The sequence below is a fragment of the Cavia porcellus genome, unplaced genomic scaffold, assembly GCF_034190915.1.
Source record: "Cavia porcellus strain 051 isolate PalLab524CR breed Dunkin Hartley unplaced genomic scaffold, mCavPor4.1 scaffold_15, whole genome shotgun sequence".
Classification (NCBI taxonomy): Eukaryota; Metazoa; Chordata; class Mammalia; order Rodentia; family Caviidae; genus Cavia; species Cavia porcellus.
In genome coordinates, this window is record NW_026947498.1 from 22,949,791 (window position 1) to 22,970,001 (window position 20,211).

The 20,211-nt window shown below is 34.0% G+C and overlaps 1 protein-coding gene across 2 annotated transcripts in view; it reads left to right on the forward strand.

Moving 5' to 3' along the window:
• Nrip1 (nuclear receptor interacting protein 1) overlaps positions 1–20,211 on the forward strand; it is a 77,262-nt gene that overhangs the window by 9,427 nt on the left and 47,624 nt on the right. For both annotated transcript variants that reach the window (XM_005003428.4, XM_003469325.5), the window contains exon 2: positions 8,340–8,420. The gene's annotated coding sequence lies outside the window, so the exon portion shown is untranslated. The remainder of the gene's footprint in view (positions 1–8,339; positions 8,421–20,211) is intronic.

Here is a 20,211-nt window from a genome sequence, read left to right on the forward strand (position 1 = left end):
TAAGGACTGAGATGAGAGTTTTTAATTTGCCATCTGTTTTTTCCCCAGCATTTAGATGTTTGATATTATTGAGAAAAAAATTCAAGGCAATGCATAGTTCCTTTGCTGGAAAACTGCTTTTACATACTCTGATAATTCTTAACTGACTGAAATTCAAAGCACGTTGTCTTCATTTTCTTTTTCTTTACATCTTGAATTTTCTTTTGCTTGTACTTTTAAATTGAAGTAATTTCATAGAATCTTAGATTTTTAGATTTTGTGAGAATTTGATAAAATCTCAGGATTCTGTCCATCTATGCACAATTGTCTTTAAGGCATTTTGCTTTTCTCCCCCTGTATCAAATAAGTTACTTTATAGTAGAATCTTGCTTGTGCTAAAATATAGAGTACAATCAAATAGTGATAAATACTTGGCCCTTATGCCAATTTTCTTCCTTTTTTTAAAATTCTTCCTCCTTTCTCTATTTTTGTTTCCTGTATCCTGGTTTCCCTTAATTTCACACTTTTTCACATGTCTCTTTTTGTTTCAGTTACTAAGGAAATCCATGTAATAGAGCTGAGTAAAAGATTACTTATTTTTTGATAGTTTTTGTTATTGTTGTTAATTTTAAATTTTCAAAAACATTATATACATTGTACAAAGGAAATTAAGCACCTAAGAATTTAAATACATTTTAAAAATCCTACCTTTAACAGGTTCCCAATTTATGAAGTCAAATCTTAATTTATTATATACTTTTTGTCTGTTTTTGGTGAGAGACAAACTCAGAGAGAAGGGTTTATGTACCAGTTAAGAAGTAATTAATAAGCTTTGGTGGTAGATCCAGAGGTAAAATCCAAGCTAAGGCCACTGCTCGTCTTTGAGAAGTGAAATGAGAATAGGCCAGCCCTGTTACCCTGATTCAAGCCCCCCTTTTTTTTCTTACGAGTTCTAGCATTCATTTGAAAATTTTAGGGTTTGGAATATGATTTCTAGGCTGTGTATTTTACAAAAGAGATGTTTCAGTGTACAGATGTTTGTATGTCATGAAGCTGCTTTATTTTTCATGTGATACAGATTTTGAGTTCTATTTAAAAATTTATAAGGGGACTTGCTACCTGTAGAGTCACAGAGCCAGGCACTTTTAGTTGACTGATACAACCAGAACACTCTCAATCAACTCATCATGAGGAGTAAGGTTCCAAACCTGTGCCCTTTGATTTAGTTGAGAACATAAAGCAGAGGTTCTGGACTCCACTCCTGCACTCTGTTGTGGACAGGTAATAAATGAGATGACATAGTGTAGACCAGTGGTGGTAGTGTGCCTGAACCATGTGCACTTGGGTCAAAATTCCTTGGAAGACAGACATTTAAAGAAAGAAAATCTGAGAGTGACCCGTTAGTGCGCCATAGAATGCTCCTGTGCTTGAGCTGGGTGAAGCACATTGGGAAGGGATATTCTTGCTCATGGGGCAGGGAGCAATAGATTTGAAACCTTCCTGCAGTCCTCCAGCTTCTAACAAGATCAGTTTTTATTCTCTCAGTTTTGTGTTCTTCCTAATTTAGCAGTTACACTTGTTTTATGTCTGCTTTTTTCAGTAGACAGTAAACTCTATGAGTAGGAGCTTGTGCATCAGTGTATTGTCAGTGTGTTAGTGCCTGGCACATACAAGCCTGTCTGTAAACAATGGTTGAATTGAACTGTACAAGCCCAATTACTGGTGAAAATCTAGTTCACATAGGTCAAACTTGCACTCTTTATTTATAATATATTTATATGTAAGTTACTAATATGTATAATTCATGAATAATACTGTTTTGAATTTTTTGTCTTTGAATTAGCACTTCTAAAAGGAATAATATTGTATCCTTAAAAATATATCATCTTTCTGTATTAATTATGAAACGTAAGTTCAAACTAACTGTTGGTGACATAATTAACACTTGAAACAATTTGCTTTATAATACAAAATTTCTTCAGGAATACACAAATTATGTTAGAAAATATGTTTAGCAGAATCTTTGGGGATGTTTAAATTATTTTTTGGTAAGAAAATGAGGCAAAATGTTTCTCATCCTTTAAAGCAGTTTCTCTAGTTTTACTTCTAGTAGTTACATTAATTAATTAACTGGATTGGATTTTACTACTTAAGAGGGTGGAGGTGTCTTCAAATTTCATGCCTACGTGCCTAGGGTTAATTTTTGGTGTTCAGTAACCTTAAATGTTAAAGGATATTAAGAATCACTGATAATTCAAACCATGGTAAGTTGTAAGGATGAAGAGTGACAGAAAACCCTTTTATTGTATTTAGAAAATTAGGATTTGTTCTTTCCTAGATGTGAATTCCTAAGATTATTAGATTATTGTCGTGTTCAGCTCCATTAATACAGCAGAAAATAAGAATTATATTGAAATGGTACTGAGAACTTTCTAAATGAGAGATTTATTTTCATATGTTAAAATATATAAACTATATGGATATTTATGGCACTGATTTTAACAAATGCTCTTAAAATAACTTTAACCTAGTTTCCTGCTTTGTGAAGACAGAGTTTTTCACCACATATAACTTTCTGAGTGCTTGGCAGTGGATGTTTTTTGTAGTAGGAAAAACCTCTCCTCTTGTGGATCACACACATTTCTATGTATTCACATGCTTATGAATTATAGCTAATGCTTAAGAAGAAGTTAATGAACTAATGCTTAAAGTAAAGGGTAGAAAAGTGAGCACATTACTCTTATGGTATTTTCTACTTTGTGCTTTCACCAGCTGTTGTTTCGAGTACTGAGTTTTCTTTCTTTTCATTGTTCATTAGTGTCAGCCAGTGTGTTAGAGTCCATGACTTTCTCTATGGTAGTGCAGCTTTTCTATGGTTAGATTCCCCAGCAGACACCAGACTTATTTGTGTGGGATAAACTAAAATTTGTAGCTAAGGGATGTTGTCTTACTTAGATGTACATTCTTTGCAGTGAAAAAGGTGAATCGGACTAAGTGTACTGTTCGTTGCCCTGCCACAAGTGTTTGTTTACCTTTGGCCAATTATCAATCCAATTATTATACATTCTATGTACCTGTCTATATTCCTCCTGGGAGTACTGACCTATGAAGGTGTCATTCTAATAACCAGACACTTTTTAAAAAATTTGAAACCCTATAACACAGTATCTCACCTGTCCCCCAAAGCAATATATTCTTTCATTGGGATTATTCATTTTTTAATCACATTTCTGAATAATCTTGCTTTTGCAATGTTATGTACTGTTTAATGGAGGTTACTTTAAACCCATAAGGCTCAGGGTTGATAAAAGCAAAATCTAACAACATTGGTTATATTGAAAATAGATAAAAATGGGCTCCTGTCAACCATAGATATAAAATTAAAATTGTATTTTAAATGTTTGAAAATCTAATTTTAATATTCATTTCCTTATAGTAGCCATAGAATTTATAAGTTTTATGTTGCTTCTTGTGTTACAATGAGAGTGGTAAAAAGGTTTATTTTTTTCTAGTTGTATGAAATAAGTAGAAGGATAAATAATAGTTTATATTATTATGTGATAAAACTAAAAAACATTTGTGATGATAGCATATTTGTACTACATTTGACTTTATAGTATACGGTTTTTTTCACTTTTTAAAAATAATTAATTATGGTCAATATAAACAGTAATCCATATACCTATAGGTATTAAAAAAGGCTTATCTTGCAAGGTCTGCAGCTGAGAAGTTTTCTAATGAAGATAAGTAACAAGTTGTGATTGCTGTCCTTCTCCTATGTCATTGGCTGTAGTGTGAGTGATTCAATGAAGCACCAGAAAAGAAAAAAAATGCATATTGCCTTCTGAGTTTTGTAGGGTTTAGTAATTCTCAATGATTACTTTTAAAAAGGGAAAAGAAGTAGTTGAGGGGATAGGAAGTTTTGGTGTGTGAGAGGAGAAAAGAAAAATTACCTCTAAACTATATTGAAGTCACTATTTGTTTTGCTTTAGGCCTGTTTGTGTAACAATATTCTAAGGATGCTGAAAGGTGGTAATTTGTGGTGAAAGCCTTAGTGTCCTTAATGCAGTGCTGGGTGGTGTAACTATTAATCAGGGACACTGTGGAGAATAAAGAATTAGAGCGAGGGATTAAATAGGTTTTAGCATGTCTTTACTGTGGAAAAGCAATGAAATGGACAAGTCATTTAATGTTTTGGGATCTCAGTTTCTTTTGTAAAATAAGGAGGTTGGTCCTGAATGACAGTTTGGTTTTTCTCACCTGTGTAAGAATCAGCATTACTTTGAAAGCGAGGTTTTATTTTTAAATGTGTTGAATATCAGTATGCATACAGCTTAAGGCTGGGACGACATTCCATATGATTTTTTGAGCTTGGCATTTAATATTTTACAGCAAAGTTTTTAGTTTAACATAATTGAACTTGTACTAGATAGGGTTAATAGGCTAGAACAAAAGGTCAAAGCATAAGGCATTAGGCTTAATTAAGGGGGGAGCAGGAGTGGCAGGAGTGTGTGACAGTTAAATGGGTTTCCCACAGACTAATGTCGGTTACAGTGCAACCATGCCTCAACTTAAGTGGGTTATTTTGTGCAAAGGGCAGCAGTGATTAGCAGTTTGACATGCCAGACACTTCTGGCCAATCCCATCTGTTTTAGAGGTTAAAAAAGCACACCTTTATGAGCTGATGGATTGATTTGTGTGCCCGTCTGGTAAAGATTAGAAGTCCAAGGCCAATGCAGTAAATGTCAGTTATGGAATATTGTACTTTCTCGGTTGGCTCATTGTTTTAACCGTCAACTGTTTTATAATGTGGGATAACTGCTGTTTATGGAATTGCATGCAAGATGGGTGAGGGAAACAGGTGAGGGAGGAAGCAAAATATTTCCCAGATAAAGTCGTGGATTAACATATTTTGCAGCAGGTGTTTCAAATTTTATGGAGTTTTTTTTTTTTTCAGTTGTTTCTTACAGTTTGAGTTGCCTTATTCTTTTATGTTACATGAACAGTATTGTCAGTCCACAATTTAATTATGCTGTCAGAATTGCAGTGTTTCTTTAGGCATCTCTTTTATAAGAAATGGATATGTTATCTTTTAAAAGTGTTATATTTGTACTTTGGCCTCTTGGGGAAGGGAGAAGGGAAAAGAAAAGGGAAATGGAGAGAGGTGCACACACACAGACACACACACACAGACACGTGCATGCACACACACGGTTCTGTGTTCTTCTGTGGTTAGTCAGGTGCAGTCAAGAGCAGAGACGGGTCTCACTGGTCCTAGGAGGCGTGGCTTGCCATGCAGGGCCATGTGGGAAAACACCAGCACTGTACAGGTGACACTTAGGCTGTGGCTTTTATTGAATTTCCAAGGAAGGGCAATGTATGGCAGGGTGATTATAATAAGGGTTAGCTAGTTTGAGTAAAGAACAGATATATAATAACAATGAATGTGTGGCAGAAATGATAGCTTTAAGTAAGCTCTAATATGGAGGGATGGTGCCTAATTTGCTTGGTACTTGGCCGGTGGTTGATCTGAAGGTAGAGGAATATGGCCTCATCCCACACTACATTGCCGGATGGATGAATTATGGTTTGGACTGATTAGTGTGCATGTATCAAGGCAGCTGGGGCAGAGCCCTTTGCCCTATCTCGGAAGAATTGGCTAGTCTCCAAAGGTGCCCCCAGCCATCATAATATTTTTGAAAATATGAAACTTAGAATATATAAACTTAAAGGTATAGGCAATAAAACATAATGGATACTTGCTTTGTGGTGGAATTTACTATGATCACCTGAGATTGAAATATTTCTGAACCTGAACTTGGATTTATTTCTTCATTGAAAAAAATGATGTAATATCTAGTTTGTATAAAGTTGCATTAACTGAAGGTTAAGTATTTTCTGAAGTTAACTTGTTCTTGTGTTTCTTGATATATTCTGAGGGAGGTTTTGAGGAACACATGTTGTCCCCTGTAATAAGGTAATGTCTGTTAATATATTGTATGTCCTTTTACTAATGTGGTAGTATTGGATTTGGGACATTGCAAGCATGTTTCTTTAAGCAAGTTAGTTGAACTACACTTGTTTAGATTATAAAAAATAAGAGCAGAAGCTCTTAATATGCTTAAAATATCCCAGTTGTAATAGTTTTCATAAAATATAGCTCAATTTTTATGAAACAATGAAGAAATAATAACCCTATTCTGTGTTTTGATTTTACATGCTATTCAGATATAGAATTATTTTTAAAATCGTAAATGGGCATATTGATTTAATAAGAAAACCACAGTGCATGAGGAACTTATGTAAATATGTATTCTTAATAGTATATATATATATATTTATAAATTTAATGTGTCTGTATGTATGTGATATATTTGAAGTAGGGCTGTGTGCACCTGTTGATTGCATGAGGCATTTGGCGTCTCTTGACGAGGAGTAGAGAAGGTGCTTCCACAGTTTTAAGTGGATCACTTCTCCTGAGTAAATTGCTTACATTCTACTTTTTTGTGTTCTGTGACCTTGCAGTCAGTGACTTCAGCCCAGAATAGTTTCAAAGTCATGTAAATGAATGCAATTAAGGTATTACTTATCATCTTACATAGTTCAGATGGAACCTTATTGGATGGAGAGGTTTGTTTGCTTTATGAGGAAGGTCAAACTAAGGTTAAATTTTATTACATAAAATGATTCGGTAATGTTTTTATTTAGCTGCTGAAAAGTAATGTCCTAATCGGAATGATAATGCTTTTTTCCCCTCAATCACTTGGAGGTCTCTTCAGGGTTTTTGTTTGTTTTGCTTTTTCTTTTTTTGTTTAGTTTGCTTTGTCTTTTCTCTACCTATAAACTGTATTCTAAAGAGATACATTCTGTCCATTTCTAAGGTCTTGGGGACATTCTGCTTTTAGTTATGAATGCAAAATGTCTTTGGTTAATACATGTGTTTGATAGGATTGGTGTGACATTACTGATGTCTGTATTTAGAGGGTTCCTGTTAGGGTCCAGTTACCATTTCAGTTGGAGCAGGAACTCTGAGAGTGAGGAGAACTTGAGTCCCTAATCACCTGAGCATCAGGGAGACCTGCCATGGCATTGATGATCTATAGAAGTTGAGCACTGACATAGATACTAGGAGTCTTCCTAATGAAAAACTGAGAGGGAGTTGTGATGTGGATGTGTAGGTAACCGGTAATTGAAAGACATTTCAATTTCAGTACTTTCAAAAGAAAGTATTTTTCACTATGCTTGGTTCATATAACTCCAGTCTTTCACCTTAAAGTATTTATTTTTACTTTAATATGTTAATTGAATGTAATAGGGACTTACTGAGCATCACCCATATGCTGTGCACCATGGTGTGGGGTATTAGGAGATTCAAAGAAAGATGGGGGGTTAGCAATAAGCAAGATACAGAGAAAGCGGCCTAGTAGCGTAGTGGTTGAAGAATGCGCTTAACTAGGATATTGGAAAACCACCAGATTTATGAAATATGGTACCTGGAGAAATATAGTAAAATTAATGGCAATGAAAAATAGTTACTTTATTTTGTGAGGTGACAATTCAGGTTTATGGGTTTGTTTTAGTCAAAAGTATAATCTTTGAGAACTGATCATAGGTTATGGTTTAGGAATTAAGGGTTCTAGCCGGGTAAGTCAGATATAAGTGCAGTGACTGATACAAATGGACTGCTGGCTTAATGGAATCAGCGAGTTTGTATCTTTCTGTGTCCCTGGCTACCTTGTCTGTTTGTTGGCCTATTGATCAACATAAAGTGTCTTTAATCATTGTAGAATCAGAGTGTCTTAGTTTACCAAAATCTCTTTCCCTAAGTGGAGAGTTTCACTTGTGTCTAGGTGGGCTCTCATTCTTAGTTTAAAGATTTCTGTTCCTATTTGTCTGAGAAAATGAGGTATTTCAAACCATGCAGTGATATCAAGTAATTCTAATACTCTTTCTCCTAGAGACCTTGATGGAAATTCCTCTTTGCCTTTGACATTAGCTTTTCATATCCTCAAGAATACGTGACAGGGCTGGGCATAAAGCTCAGTGGCATAAGTGCCTACCTGGCAAGTGTGAGGTCATGAGTTTGATCCCTGGTACCAATGGAAAAAAAAAAACTGGTAGTTTTATATTAGTGTAACCCTAAATTATATTTTTATAACTCTTTAATATCAGTTGTTTCATCTGATGTAACCAATAGGTATGTTGAAGGAAAGCTTGTATAGTAATACTTTTTATCTTGCAATACATCTTTTTCGTTGTTTTCTGAGACATCTTATTTTAGTAGTTTGAAAATTCTTTTTAAACATGTGCAATTATTTGAGTTATACACTTGAAGTAACATATATTTCCTTAATTTCCAGGGAGTATTTGGATCGTGAGATATTCAGAACTTGATTCTCAGGACTCATTATTTTAACGCTGGGGAGACAGACATCCAGAAGGTATTATATTTTGTTTCATTGCTCTATTTAAAAAAAAATGTAGTTAAGTCTTTTCAGTGATAGGAAAATAAGAATTTTGTATTATATTAATAATTTTTCTTTAACGGTTAGGTATTGATAAACTAGTTTGACATTTGTCACAGAGAAGGGAAATATATTTTAGTTTTGATAAATCTGAATTTTATGTAAGCAAGTAAAAATTCTGATTTAGATCCCAGACTAGTTTTATAGATTCTGATCAAAGAAGTTATTTATATTTTACTTATTGAAAAAGTCTGGGACTGTTTTGAAGAATACCTTCATTTGAAAATGAGATATTTAAAATTTTTGTTTATTTAAGGCAGCATAAATTATATGAAACATTCAAACATTCTTAAAATTGTTCCTACCCATGAAAACTCTAACTTACAACACAGAAATCAGCTATCTGTAGTTCTGTAGGCCTGTTTTCAGATTCACAGACATATTTAACCAGGCACCTAGCTCTGCCTGAACATTTATCTTCTGAGTTCTCTTTGAATTATCACTGTGCTTAGATTGGTATAGTCTTACAATTGAGCTGCTTGTAGACCTTGTAATATGCGACATGGTTAGTAGGAAGGAAGGATGTGATGAGAACCATTAGTTGGTAAACTTACCTACTATGTGCTTTTGAATTTGTGCCTTGAGTTATCCTGTGTGGGTAGCTATAACCACATCCTATAGATTGGCTTTGAACAACAGGGCTGGGACGTCTAGGCCGAGAGGCAGAAGACTCAGTTCTGGTGAGGGCCTTCTTGCGCAAAGGCAGCCATATTCTAACTGGAGCCTTACATAGCAGAAGGGGTCAGGGAGCTCCTATGGCCTATTTTATAGGACTTCAATCCTATTTCTGAGGACATGGCACTCATGATCTAATCCCCAAAGGTCCACCTTTATACATGGTAACACTGGGGTTTAAGTTTCAATATATGAAACTTTGGTAGTATGCAAATTTAGGCATAACATATTCCAAAGACTTCTTGATAAGAGTTTGTTTCTTAATGTAAAACTTTATACGTTCCCTGTGTCTTTTTCCTTTTTAAAAACTTCTGCTAGCTGCCTACTGTCTTACTTGAAATAGAAACATGAAAGGATATATAAATACATCAATAAAAATATTTTTAAAAGATGTAATGAGTAGCTCAAGTTCCTTAAATACATATTTAGTTTATTAATGAATATTCATAAGGTATAACACAAATCTTACGGTTTTCTTGCTTCTTTTTTTTTTTTTTTTTTTTGTAAGGGGGATTGAACTCACGACTTCGTGAGGTCATGCCAGGCAGGCACTTTAACTGCTGAGCTAAATCCCCAGCCCTTAGAGTTTTCTTAAACACTTTCAAGCAGTTTGAATTTCCAGAATTGGGTGAATGCAGCTTTTTTTTGTTCTGTAGCATATTGTACTGAACTTTTAAAACACAAATTCTTTCTTTTCAGGGTTATTCACTATTGGCAAAGGAACATTTTCTTTTCCTCTTTTAAGTTATAGGGAAAAATAATAGGGAATAAAGAATTTAAATAAGCAAATGAGAACTATAAAGGAACTTGTAAAGGAAAACTAAATACTAATTTTTACTATACTTAATAAAAGAAATGATTAAAATCTACATTTTTGTAGAACTTATTTTAAGTTGAAGATAAGAGTTAAGTGTTACAGTTAAATATTTAAAGAAGAAACTTGCAGCTTAGTTATGAAGAGGAGGTCACTGTGAGTTACCCTTAATGAAAATTCATCATATAATTTCAGAATTGAGAGGTTGGTTATTATTATTCAAAAGAACCTACAAAGAAAGTAGTTGAAGAATTAAGTAGACACATTCCTTTGTAAATTCAGAACAGCAATTGATTTAATTCTTTTGAAAATGTATAGTAATGTACAGAGCCCTTTAATTTTTTAAAAATATTTTTATTGAAATATGACTTTAGTAGTCAAACACTTTTACTTGTGAGCTCAGTGAATTTTTTGTGCAAGTGTACAGTACGGTAGTTCCATCTGCTGACCCAATTCTCCACTTGTCATACTCATTTACTAAACTATGGTTTTTGCTTTTTTTAGTTTTACAAAGGTCTGGACTAGTATAGGGTTAAGAACTGTAGTTCCTGAGTTTGTTTGCTCTATAGAACAAAGCAGTCCTTCAGAGTCAGTAAGAATATTCATGTTCTTTCTCCCATGGAAAATAGTTTTTAGAGAAAATAATTAGTATAGTTCCACATAGCCTTGATTTTCCTCTCCTCATAGGATAGTTATAGGGTATAGCAATTCTTGCCAACATATCCAGATTTAAAAAAGAAAACTTCAGTGTAGACTGAGTGTGGAAGTGACTCACCATATATAGAAATACTTCAAAAATGCCTGCCCTTAACTACTGTTTGAATTTTTATAGGTTTGTAGTTTTGCTGACTGCAAGAAAATAAAAGGCCCTGTGCCAGTTTTTACTGGGTCAAGATTTATTTTAAAGTATTGACATTTCCTCAGCTGTTTGATACTTAAAAAGTCCTGGATATTTTCCTGCAAAAAAATTGTAGCAGGCTTCATTCCAATAAGAAAAATCCAGGGTGTTTATATCCTGATGGTAACAGAAGCAATATATTTGGTGAGTTTGCCAATAGAAATTGCCAGAGGCTAGATTACTCTAGAAATACCTTCTTACTCAGAAAGTCTAGTGTGATTGGCAAGGACTTGTAATTATATTTGTGTCTTTAGCATAGCACAGAATTCATATTTTACCAATGAATTATAAATGGATTGTCCATCTTTCATGAATCAAGCAGTCTTGTTAAGCAAGGCAGTTATAACACGGTAGAGGCTTTATTGGGGAGTATTTGTGGAGTGCACTACAGAAACTGACCTGATTTTGAATTCCAGATCATTTACTTCCTGCTTCCAAGTTACTCACCTTCTGTGAACCTAGTCTGTAATTTGGATATCTAATTGATAAATTATTTATTGAGACAGTGTTTAACTTGGCTCTGTCATCAATAACCGGTACTTCTGTCTGCTATATAAAAGCTAATCATAGCAATTAGAAGCAACCCATTTGTTTTAAAACTTATATTCTGTGTTGAGAGTGATCAGTAGAACATAGCAGTGTGTTTGGGGCTCAAGTCTTTAGGATAGCATACTTTGAATCAAAAGTTTACAGCTAAATGAATTAAAGTTGACACTGAAATACTGCGGTGTGGTGGTTCTGATCGATGCTAGATAATCTTGTGTATATCCTGTCACTTACTTTCTGGGGGTTGATTTTGGACAAACTACCATATCCCTCTAGTAATTGATTTTTTAATTTATAAAATAGGAATAACTTTTTAAGATTGTTTTGAGAAATGTAGGAATTAAATGCTGGCATTTAATACTATGCCTATTATATAGTATTCAGTGCATTTTAACTCTTTTCTGCTAAAGGTTGAAATGTTTTGAATTTTTGCATGGAATTCATATACATTATCTAGATTCAAAGAAAAGCATTTGAAGAGAACATACTATATTGTTATGGAGATTCCAAAAATGGATCATTGGGCATTGAAAGGTTAATCCCTTTTGAGAATTAACTTTTGAACTTATGCAATTATGAACTTTGATGCAATTATTAATGTTAGATTTGGGGATTAAGTATCTTTTGAGTAGCGTTTATACAATTGACTTTCCTTTGGTAAAGTGTTGCAGGATGACAGTTTTAATTTTCAACTTTCCATACGGATCATTGTTTATAGGAGCCTGATAGAATTGTGGTGGTGGCTGAAAAGATAAGAAGTATGAAATATAAATGACTTTTATTTTAAGAATGCGGGGGGGAGGGGGCTGGGGATTTAGCTCAGCGGCATAAGCGCCTGCCTTGCAAACAGGCAGTTGTGAGTTCGATCCCTGGTACTGATAAAAACAAAAAAGACAAAAAAAAAAAAAAAAAAAAAAAAAAGAATGCGGGGAGAGACCCTGCCCCATCCCCTGGGGTGCAGCATTTCCTGGGATAGGGGATGTCTCCATGGGACACGTGGAGTGGAGGCCTACTTGTAGCTTAGGTTTGGGGTGGAGCCTGAGGGGCATTAGGGATGCACAGGTAGCCAATTGGTATTGTTTGGCACCAGAGGTAAATTCCTAGGGGTGGGGAAGATAGAGCCACAGGTAAATCCCTAGGGGTGGGGGAGATAGAGCCATAGGTAAATTCCTAGTGGTGGGGAAGATAGAGCCACAGGTAAATTCCTAGGGGTGGGGAAGATGGAGCTCCTTGGTTCTGCCTCCAATGCTTTACCAGCTACAGGGTCCTGTCTGGGCCAAAACTCTTTCAGAACCATGTTTTGAATCTCTGAGTAGTCAAAGACTTACGTTTTTTAAAAACAGGTTATTGCATCACATACCTTTTCTACTGCCTATGGCTTACCTCTTCTAATACAGCCTTAATTAATGGATCTACTGTCTCTCCCATATGTGTAGTACCATGAGGAAGAGGCAGAGGAGAGCAGCAGGAGTAAAGATTGTACTGAAATTGATATATAGTCAACCTTATCAAATATCTTTGCTAGATTACAGTTTTTAGTAAAACTGATTCACAGACTGTGAGTGAGCAAAAGAAGTTTTGTCAGCAAAATAAGTTTTATTCTTTTTGTTTACTGCTGAGATTCTTTTGTTTACTGCTGAGATTCTTGAGAGAAGTCTCTACTTTTTTCACTGGTTTAACATAATTTTTAGTCATAATTCATCCAAATAATTTTTCAAATTGACAACTGATTAAATTATAGTTGCCATGTATGTTTTAGACATTAAGTATAGAGTTAAGTTTGTCTGTTAATTTTTAGAAATAGCTTCTGTGAGAGCCAGGTGTGGTGGAGCACGCTTGTAATCCCAGCATTTGGGAGGCTGAAGCAGGAAAATCCCCTTGAGTTTGAGGCTAGTCTCGGCCAAATAGTGAATCCAGGCCAGCCTGAACTATATAACCAGACCTTGTCCTCCCCAACCACCCCCGAGTCTTCTGTGTTGGTTCCATTGTATCCCAATTTTTTGATGACATCAGCACTTGATATTTGATGACATGAGCACTTGATAAACTTAAAAGAATTTTCAGATTTATAAGACATGATAAGCATTGTGTGTACTAGGCACTTGCAGTGAGAATTTGAACTGTTCTAGTTTTAAATAGATATAATTTTGGCCTTCTTAATAACTAATCACTTTGAATTAAAAATCAAACCCCTTTGACTTAAACCATCACTGACTACCTGGAATCTAGTGTTACTTTCAGAGATGGACAGGAACATACTGAATAAATAATAATGTCCCCCAGCTGCATTCTCACATCTGTACACATACCAGGGAAATATATAGCTTGTTTAACTTTAATTCATCGTCTCCTGAGTTTATTTGGCCTTGGGGACCTCGCTTGTTTCTGCTTTCCATCCTGTTTTCTCCTTCCTCTTTTTCTTTTATTTGGCTGGGAACTTACAGTACTTTTAAGATGATTGTTAGGTTTTTAGAGCATGATTTTTCTATTTTAAACTACTTTAAATCTCTATAGTTGGACCACATTTGCTTTGAATAAATATTTATTTTCAGTTCATTATTAAGAACCACCACACTATTTATATCATTATCCCTGAGAGAAAATATGAATTATTTTGTTTTATTGCCGTATGACATGACGTATTCCCTAGGCAAAGCATCATTTTAAAAAGGGAAAACTACCTGATTTCCATCAGGTGAATGAATGTATCTTCATTTTAGTTTGATTTAATATAAGAGGAAGCTAAATTAATTGAAAAATTTTCTGTTAATTAAAATTGCTTCACTTTGCCTGAATATTTCATGTTAGATAATTTTGGCAAAGTGATTATGTACTCATAAGACAGTTCAGAAATTTGCAGTAGGTTAGTAAATATTTACACTAGTTTTGAGACCAAACAGATGATAATCAGTTAGCCTCATCCTTTGATTGGAGAAGCTGTACATTTTTATCTATGGTTTTTTTTTTGAAAGAGCTTATATTCCTTTATATATACTTTTGTTTGTGTTTCTCAAAAAAGGAGAATGAGGAAAATCCATTGTCTAGCAGTTAGTATACATTCATGGGTAAAAATTGCTGAGATGCTTTCCCAAACAAGATTCTTGTGAAAGTATGATTTGTCACCTAGTAGGTACTTGTTTTTTACAAGTGATACTCGATGCAACAAGAATTACACTTGATAATTCTTATCCAAAGTGCTTGGGGTATAAGTGTTTCACATTTTAAAGATTTTGAGTTTTGGGTTATTTGTGCAGCATCCTTAATCCAAAAATCCAGAATCAGAAACGTTCTAGCGTCATGTTGGTGCTCAAAACGTTTCAGATTTTGAAACAATTTCAAATTTTTAAGTTAATGATGCTCAACCAGTGCTGAATTATGAGGCAGAATGTTAAAGTGTTCTCCAAGGAATCTGCCCCGTAACACAGAACCAGGACTGGAGGAGGCTGCATCCCTGTTAGCTTCTGTGAGATTGCATCTCTGTCTTGGCTCCTGCTCCACCCCCGAATCTCATCACTTTCTTTCATTAGCATTGTGTACTTGCTTTTTCTGTGGATACTTAAATAATATGTTGTTTAGTTTTATGCTTTGTTTTAGCTTGTGTTGGCATTCTATATTCTCCTCAGACTTGCTTTTTTCCATTTATCATTTTTAAAAAATTTATTCATAGTGTTTATGTAGTTAGAGCTCATTTCTTTTCATTGTTAGCTATTATTTCACTGTATGACTTTATGTTTTTCTCCTATGACTGGATAGGTGGGATTTTGTTGGGTACTTTTGTTTGCTTGTTTTGTTTGTGTATGTCTGTGCTATAGTCTTAACCATACACACGTATATGTTATGCACTGGTACATAATATATATTGTACAATAAAACCTTGGTTTGCAAGCATAATGCATTCCAGAAACATTCTTATAATCCAAAATATTTTCATATTAAAGTGAATGTTCTCATAAGAAATAATGGAAATCAGATGTTTCATTCTACAGCTCCAAAATGTTTACATAAAAATGAATCCAGTGCTGTAACATAATGTGAAATAATAAGGAAAACATAGGTGCAAAGAAAAATAAATAAATTAACTAATCTGCTCATACCTTTGAAAATGTTCCTGCCTGGTGTAAGAGAGGTAAGAAGAGGGTTATTGTGTAGGACAACTTTTGCAAAAGGAATCACTGCTTTTGGATCAAAGTTTTTTTCTTTCTTTCAACTTTACCAAGGAACCTATCCAGTGGCACTTGCTTTTGCCTCCTTTTGAGGATTTTGAGAAAATAGGACACTGCATTGTTGTTAAACAGATTAATCACTCACACTGCTATAGCCTTATCTCCTTCAGATTGGCCTTTGTAAAAACTTTAGCAGTTTCCCACATCTCACACATCTCTCTAATCTCATCTGAAGTGAGGACTTCTTACCTTTCCTCCTTTTCTGGAGGAGTGAACTCCTGTGATAACCTGTTGCCTTTGGGAGATGATCACCCACTATCCTAGAGAGAAAGAAAAACGGAAAGGAGAAAAGGGGGAGAGAGGAGGAAAAGGAGACAGACAGACAGAGATATAAGAGGAAGAACCATTGGTTCAGTTGTGATCTTGTGATGTTCACCATCAAGTACTACTAATGTTGTACAGTGTCGCTCATTTATGAAGTTAAAATGCATTAGATATATTTTCTCTCCTATCTTGTAGAACACTCACATAACAAGTTTACAATCGAGGTTTTAGTGTGTGTACATATGTGTAAAGCTGTTATAAGCATTGCTGTTTTCGACATTATTTTATTTATATTCTGATGCCCATGTGTAAGACCCTAGGATGTATATTCAAGAATAAAAGTGTAGAGTATGTTTGGTTATATGAGATGTGCTAGATTGTTTTCTAGGATCCTTAGACCAGTGTATGTTCTACTAGTGATGTATCAGAAGTTTCCATTTGGTCATATGCTTGTTAAACCTTGGAATTGTCTGGTTTCTTAATTTTGTTCAATTTAGTAGATGCAAGTGGCATCCTGTTTTCACTTTAATGTGCTTTTCTGTGATTGCTAATGAGATCAAACATCCTTTCATGGGATTTTTCACTACTAGTATATTTTATTATGAAATGATTATGTGGGTGTTATAGCCATTGTAGACTTAAAGCTGTGTATACAGTACTGCACAGCCAAATCTAAAATGTGTTTTATAATTTAAAAATAATAAGCTACAGAAAAGTGCAATGCAGAATTAAATCTTGGGCTCCACTTCTTTGTATACACCCATTTCTTTCATCTCCCTGTGGACACCCATCTCATCCTCGTTGAGCTCTGATGCATGTCATTTGGGTTATCCTCTCGCATTTTCAAATAAAATGTTATAGGAAAAACACATACATATTCTAGATAGCAAAAAATTTGACTCCCTTTTTTGTGGGGGTACAGTGCAACATGGTACTTGCCTGTATAAAATTCTGAGCATTTTTAAATCTTAGGGCAGTTGAATCTATTAGCCTTTTATGTCATAAGAACACCTTCCCCAGAGTTCTTAAACATATTTTCTTATTTGAAATGTTAAAAACTTGAGTTTCTATTTAAAATTTTAATTTCTCTGAAGGTTGTTTTTTATTTGTTGCACAGTTGATGCACTGTGTCCATTTGAGAAGTTTAGAAGTTTAAGTGACTCAGCGGGGGTCTGCCATGCTCAATTTTCAAGCATTCTGAGGCCCTGTAAGAGCAGGGGAAGGAGATGAGGTGGGCAGGTGACTGTTTCTAAGCTAGGGAGGAGAGAGGCTTGCTCCCTTCTTTATCGCTCTTGCTGCTCTGCTGTCTTCTGCCACCATAAACTGTTTTCCTCTGCATGTACCACTCTATCTCGGAGCCAGCTGATTATGAACTGAAAACTACAAACTGAGCTAAATAAACCTTTCTTTCCTTCAATTTGGGCATTGGGTATTTTGTCTCAGCAACAAGAGAAAAGTAACACAGATAGTAAAGATCCATTTACTTTTCCCTCTCAAATAGATTATGAATTGAATATGTGAAGATAGCAGTCAGTTTATTAGTCTCCTTTCCAGGTGTACACTAATGTAATTTTTAGAGCTTAAAAATAAGTCTTGGTATCTGTTAAGGCAAGTCTTTTATTATATTCCTCTTGTGGTTTGAAGGTATTTTGGTGATGGGCTTTTGCTACTCCATTAAGTTTTACAATAACAAAGCTTTTGAATCTTAATTGGATTTACATTACATGAATGTGTTCAATTTAAGAATTCTCATTTTAATTCTTTCTGTCATGAGTATGGTATGTCATTCCATCTGTTTAGATTTTAGGTTCTATATTTCAAAGCATTTTTCTCTATATAGTATGTGCTGAATTTATGTTACTTTCATTGCTTAGATGTGTCTTGTTCTTGAGTTTTTAAATGTTATTTTCTGTTTGTAAATGGAATGTAAACATGTAATTACTTTATTAGTACATGTTTGTGGTTTACATTCCTTGTGGAAAATTGGTGCACGTACATAATAGATTTTAAGTCCTTTTATTATTTCATTTCTCTTGCCTCCCTCTCCCTCCCTGCATCTCTTGATCCCCAACCTTTTCTTATTTAGCTTATTATCAATAAATTGTTGAGATTCATATTAAGCAAGCTTAAAACAAACAATAAAATTAAAGCTCCAAGTTTTCAGTCTGAAATTACTTTTGATGTTTTAGTAAATACAAATTATTATAAGTTCATCAAGATGTAATGTACATACCATAACATTTACACATTTGAAACGTTCAGTTCGTTAATTTTGATTTTTACTTTTATATAGGAATGCACCCAATACTATGTAGTTTTTAAGTTTCACAACCCTAAAATTGAGTACTGTACCAATAAATAGTCACTCATCATTCTTGTCTTTCTCCATCCCCAGCTGTAGGCAACCATTAATCATTGTATCTCTATTAATTTGCTTATTTGGAACATTCTGCATACATGGGATCATACAATACATGAGTTTTGATTCTTTCACTCAGCATAATAAGGTTTATTTGGCTGGCTTCTTTCACTAGGTATAATAAGGTTTATTTGTGTTACTGGAGCATGTATTAGTGCTTCATTCCTTCTTACAGCTAAATAATTTTCTGTTATATGGACTTACCATTTTATTTACTCATCAGTTTATGGATGCATAGGGTGTTTCTGACTTTTAGCTATTATGACTAATACCATGAGCACACCGGTTTTTGTGGCTATACCTTTTCATTTCTCATCTGTATACAGTAGTGAAGTATGTAATTTTCTTAAGGAATTATTTAACTGTTTTTCACAACAGCTATAACATATATTAACTACTAGCAGTGTATAAAACAGGTGAATTTTCTACCATTATGTCTACTTTTGCATTCTTCAAAGAATAATTGTGATTCATTAGGTTTATCTTAACTTTTACATTAGATTCATTTTAAAGCAGTTTGTCACCATGTAAAAGTGAATCTTTTTCAAGTTTTTTTGCAGCTTGGATTATAATTAACATAGCATGCAATTCACCCACTTTGAATGCTCATTTTGATGATTTTATATCACTTTATTCAGTTATGCAAACATTACCATACTGCAGTTTTAGAACGTTTGATTACCCCAGTGAGAGTCCTTCATTCTCATTATTATGTTCTTCTCGCCTTAAAAATTATCTGCTTTCTTTACCTATAATTTAGTTTTTCTAGAGATTTCATATGCAAATCAAATTATACAGTACTTGTGTCTAGGTTCTTCTACTAAGTGTTGTTTCTGAGATTCATCCTTTCCCATGAATTATTAGTCCATTCTATTTTTGTTGTTGTTACCATTCTATGCTTATCTTTTCACCGTTGATGTATATTTGATTTGCTTACAATCTTGGCTATTATGGGTTGGTACAGATATCATTTGCATACAACTTTGGGCATGTTTTCATTTCTCTTAATTATGCATGTGTGCGACTTTAATTCTTTATCCATTTAAAGATTATTTTATCTTTTTAGTCTTGAGTTATAAAGATTGTAATACATGCTGCTTATCATTTCTTTATTATGTATGAGTTGCATATATTTTCTTCCATCCTGGGACTTAATTTTATCTAACTGATGTCATTTGAAGATTTTCATGTTCAACTTTTCATTTTACAAACTGGATTGTGTTTCTGTTTTAATATTGAGAAATCTTTACCTAACTTAAATTCACAAGATTTTCTCTTCAAGCTTTACTATTTTAGTTCTTAAAATTCAGACTGTGATCCAACTTGAATTACTGTTTTTATATACTGTGAAAGAAAGTTTTCTAGTCTTTACATTTGATTATCCAGTTGTTCCAACACTATTTATTAGAAAGATTATTCTTTCTCCATTGAATTGATGTGGCACATTTCTCAAAAAATCATGACCCTGAATGTGAGAGTTATTCTGGATCTTGTATGCTCTTCTGTTATCTATACTTTTGTCATTGTGTTTTTGCTACTTTATAGACTTATAGCTAAATTTTTGACACTAGGAAATTTAAGACTACAACTTTAATCTTTCTTAAAATTACTTTTGATATTTTTGGTCCTTTATACCTCTATATAGATGTTAGGACCAATTCTAAAGAAAAACATGATATGATTTTGATAGATCAGTTTGGAGAGGTTTGATAAATTAAGGATATCTAATTTTAAAATCAGTTGAATCTTTGTTCCAATAATAAAAAGGACATGGGCTGTATATTTATTTAGATTTTCTTTAATTTCATTCAATAGTCTTACAGTTTTAAATGCATAAGTTTTATACTTTTAAAAGTTTATTCTACTTC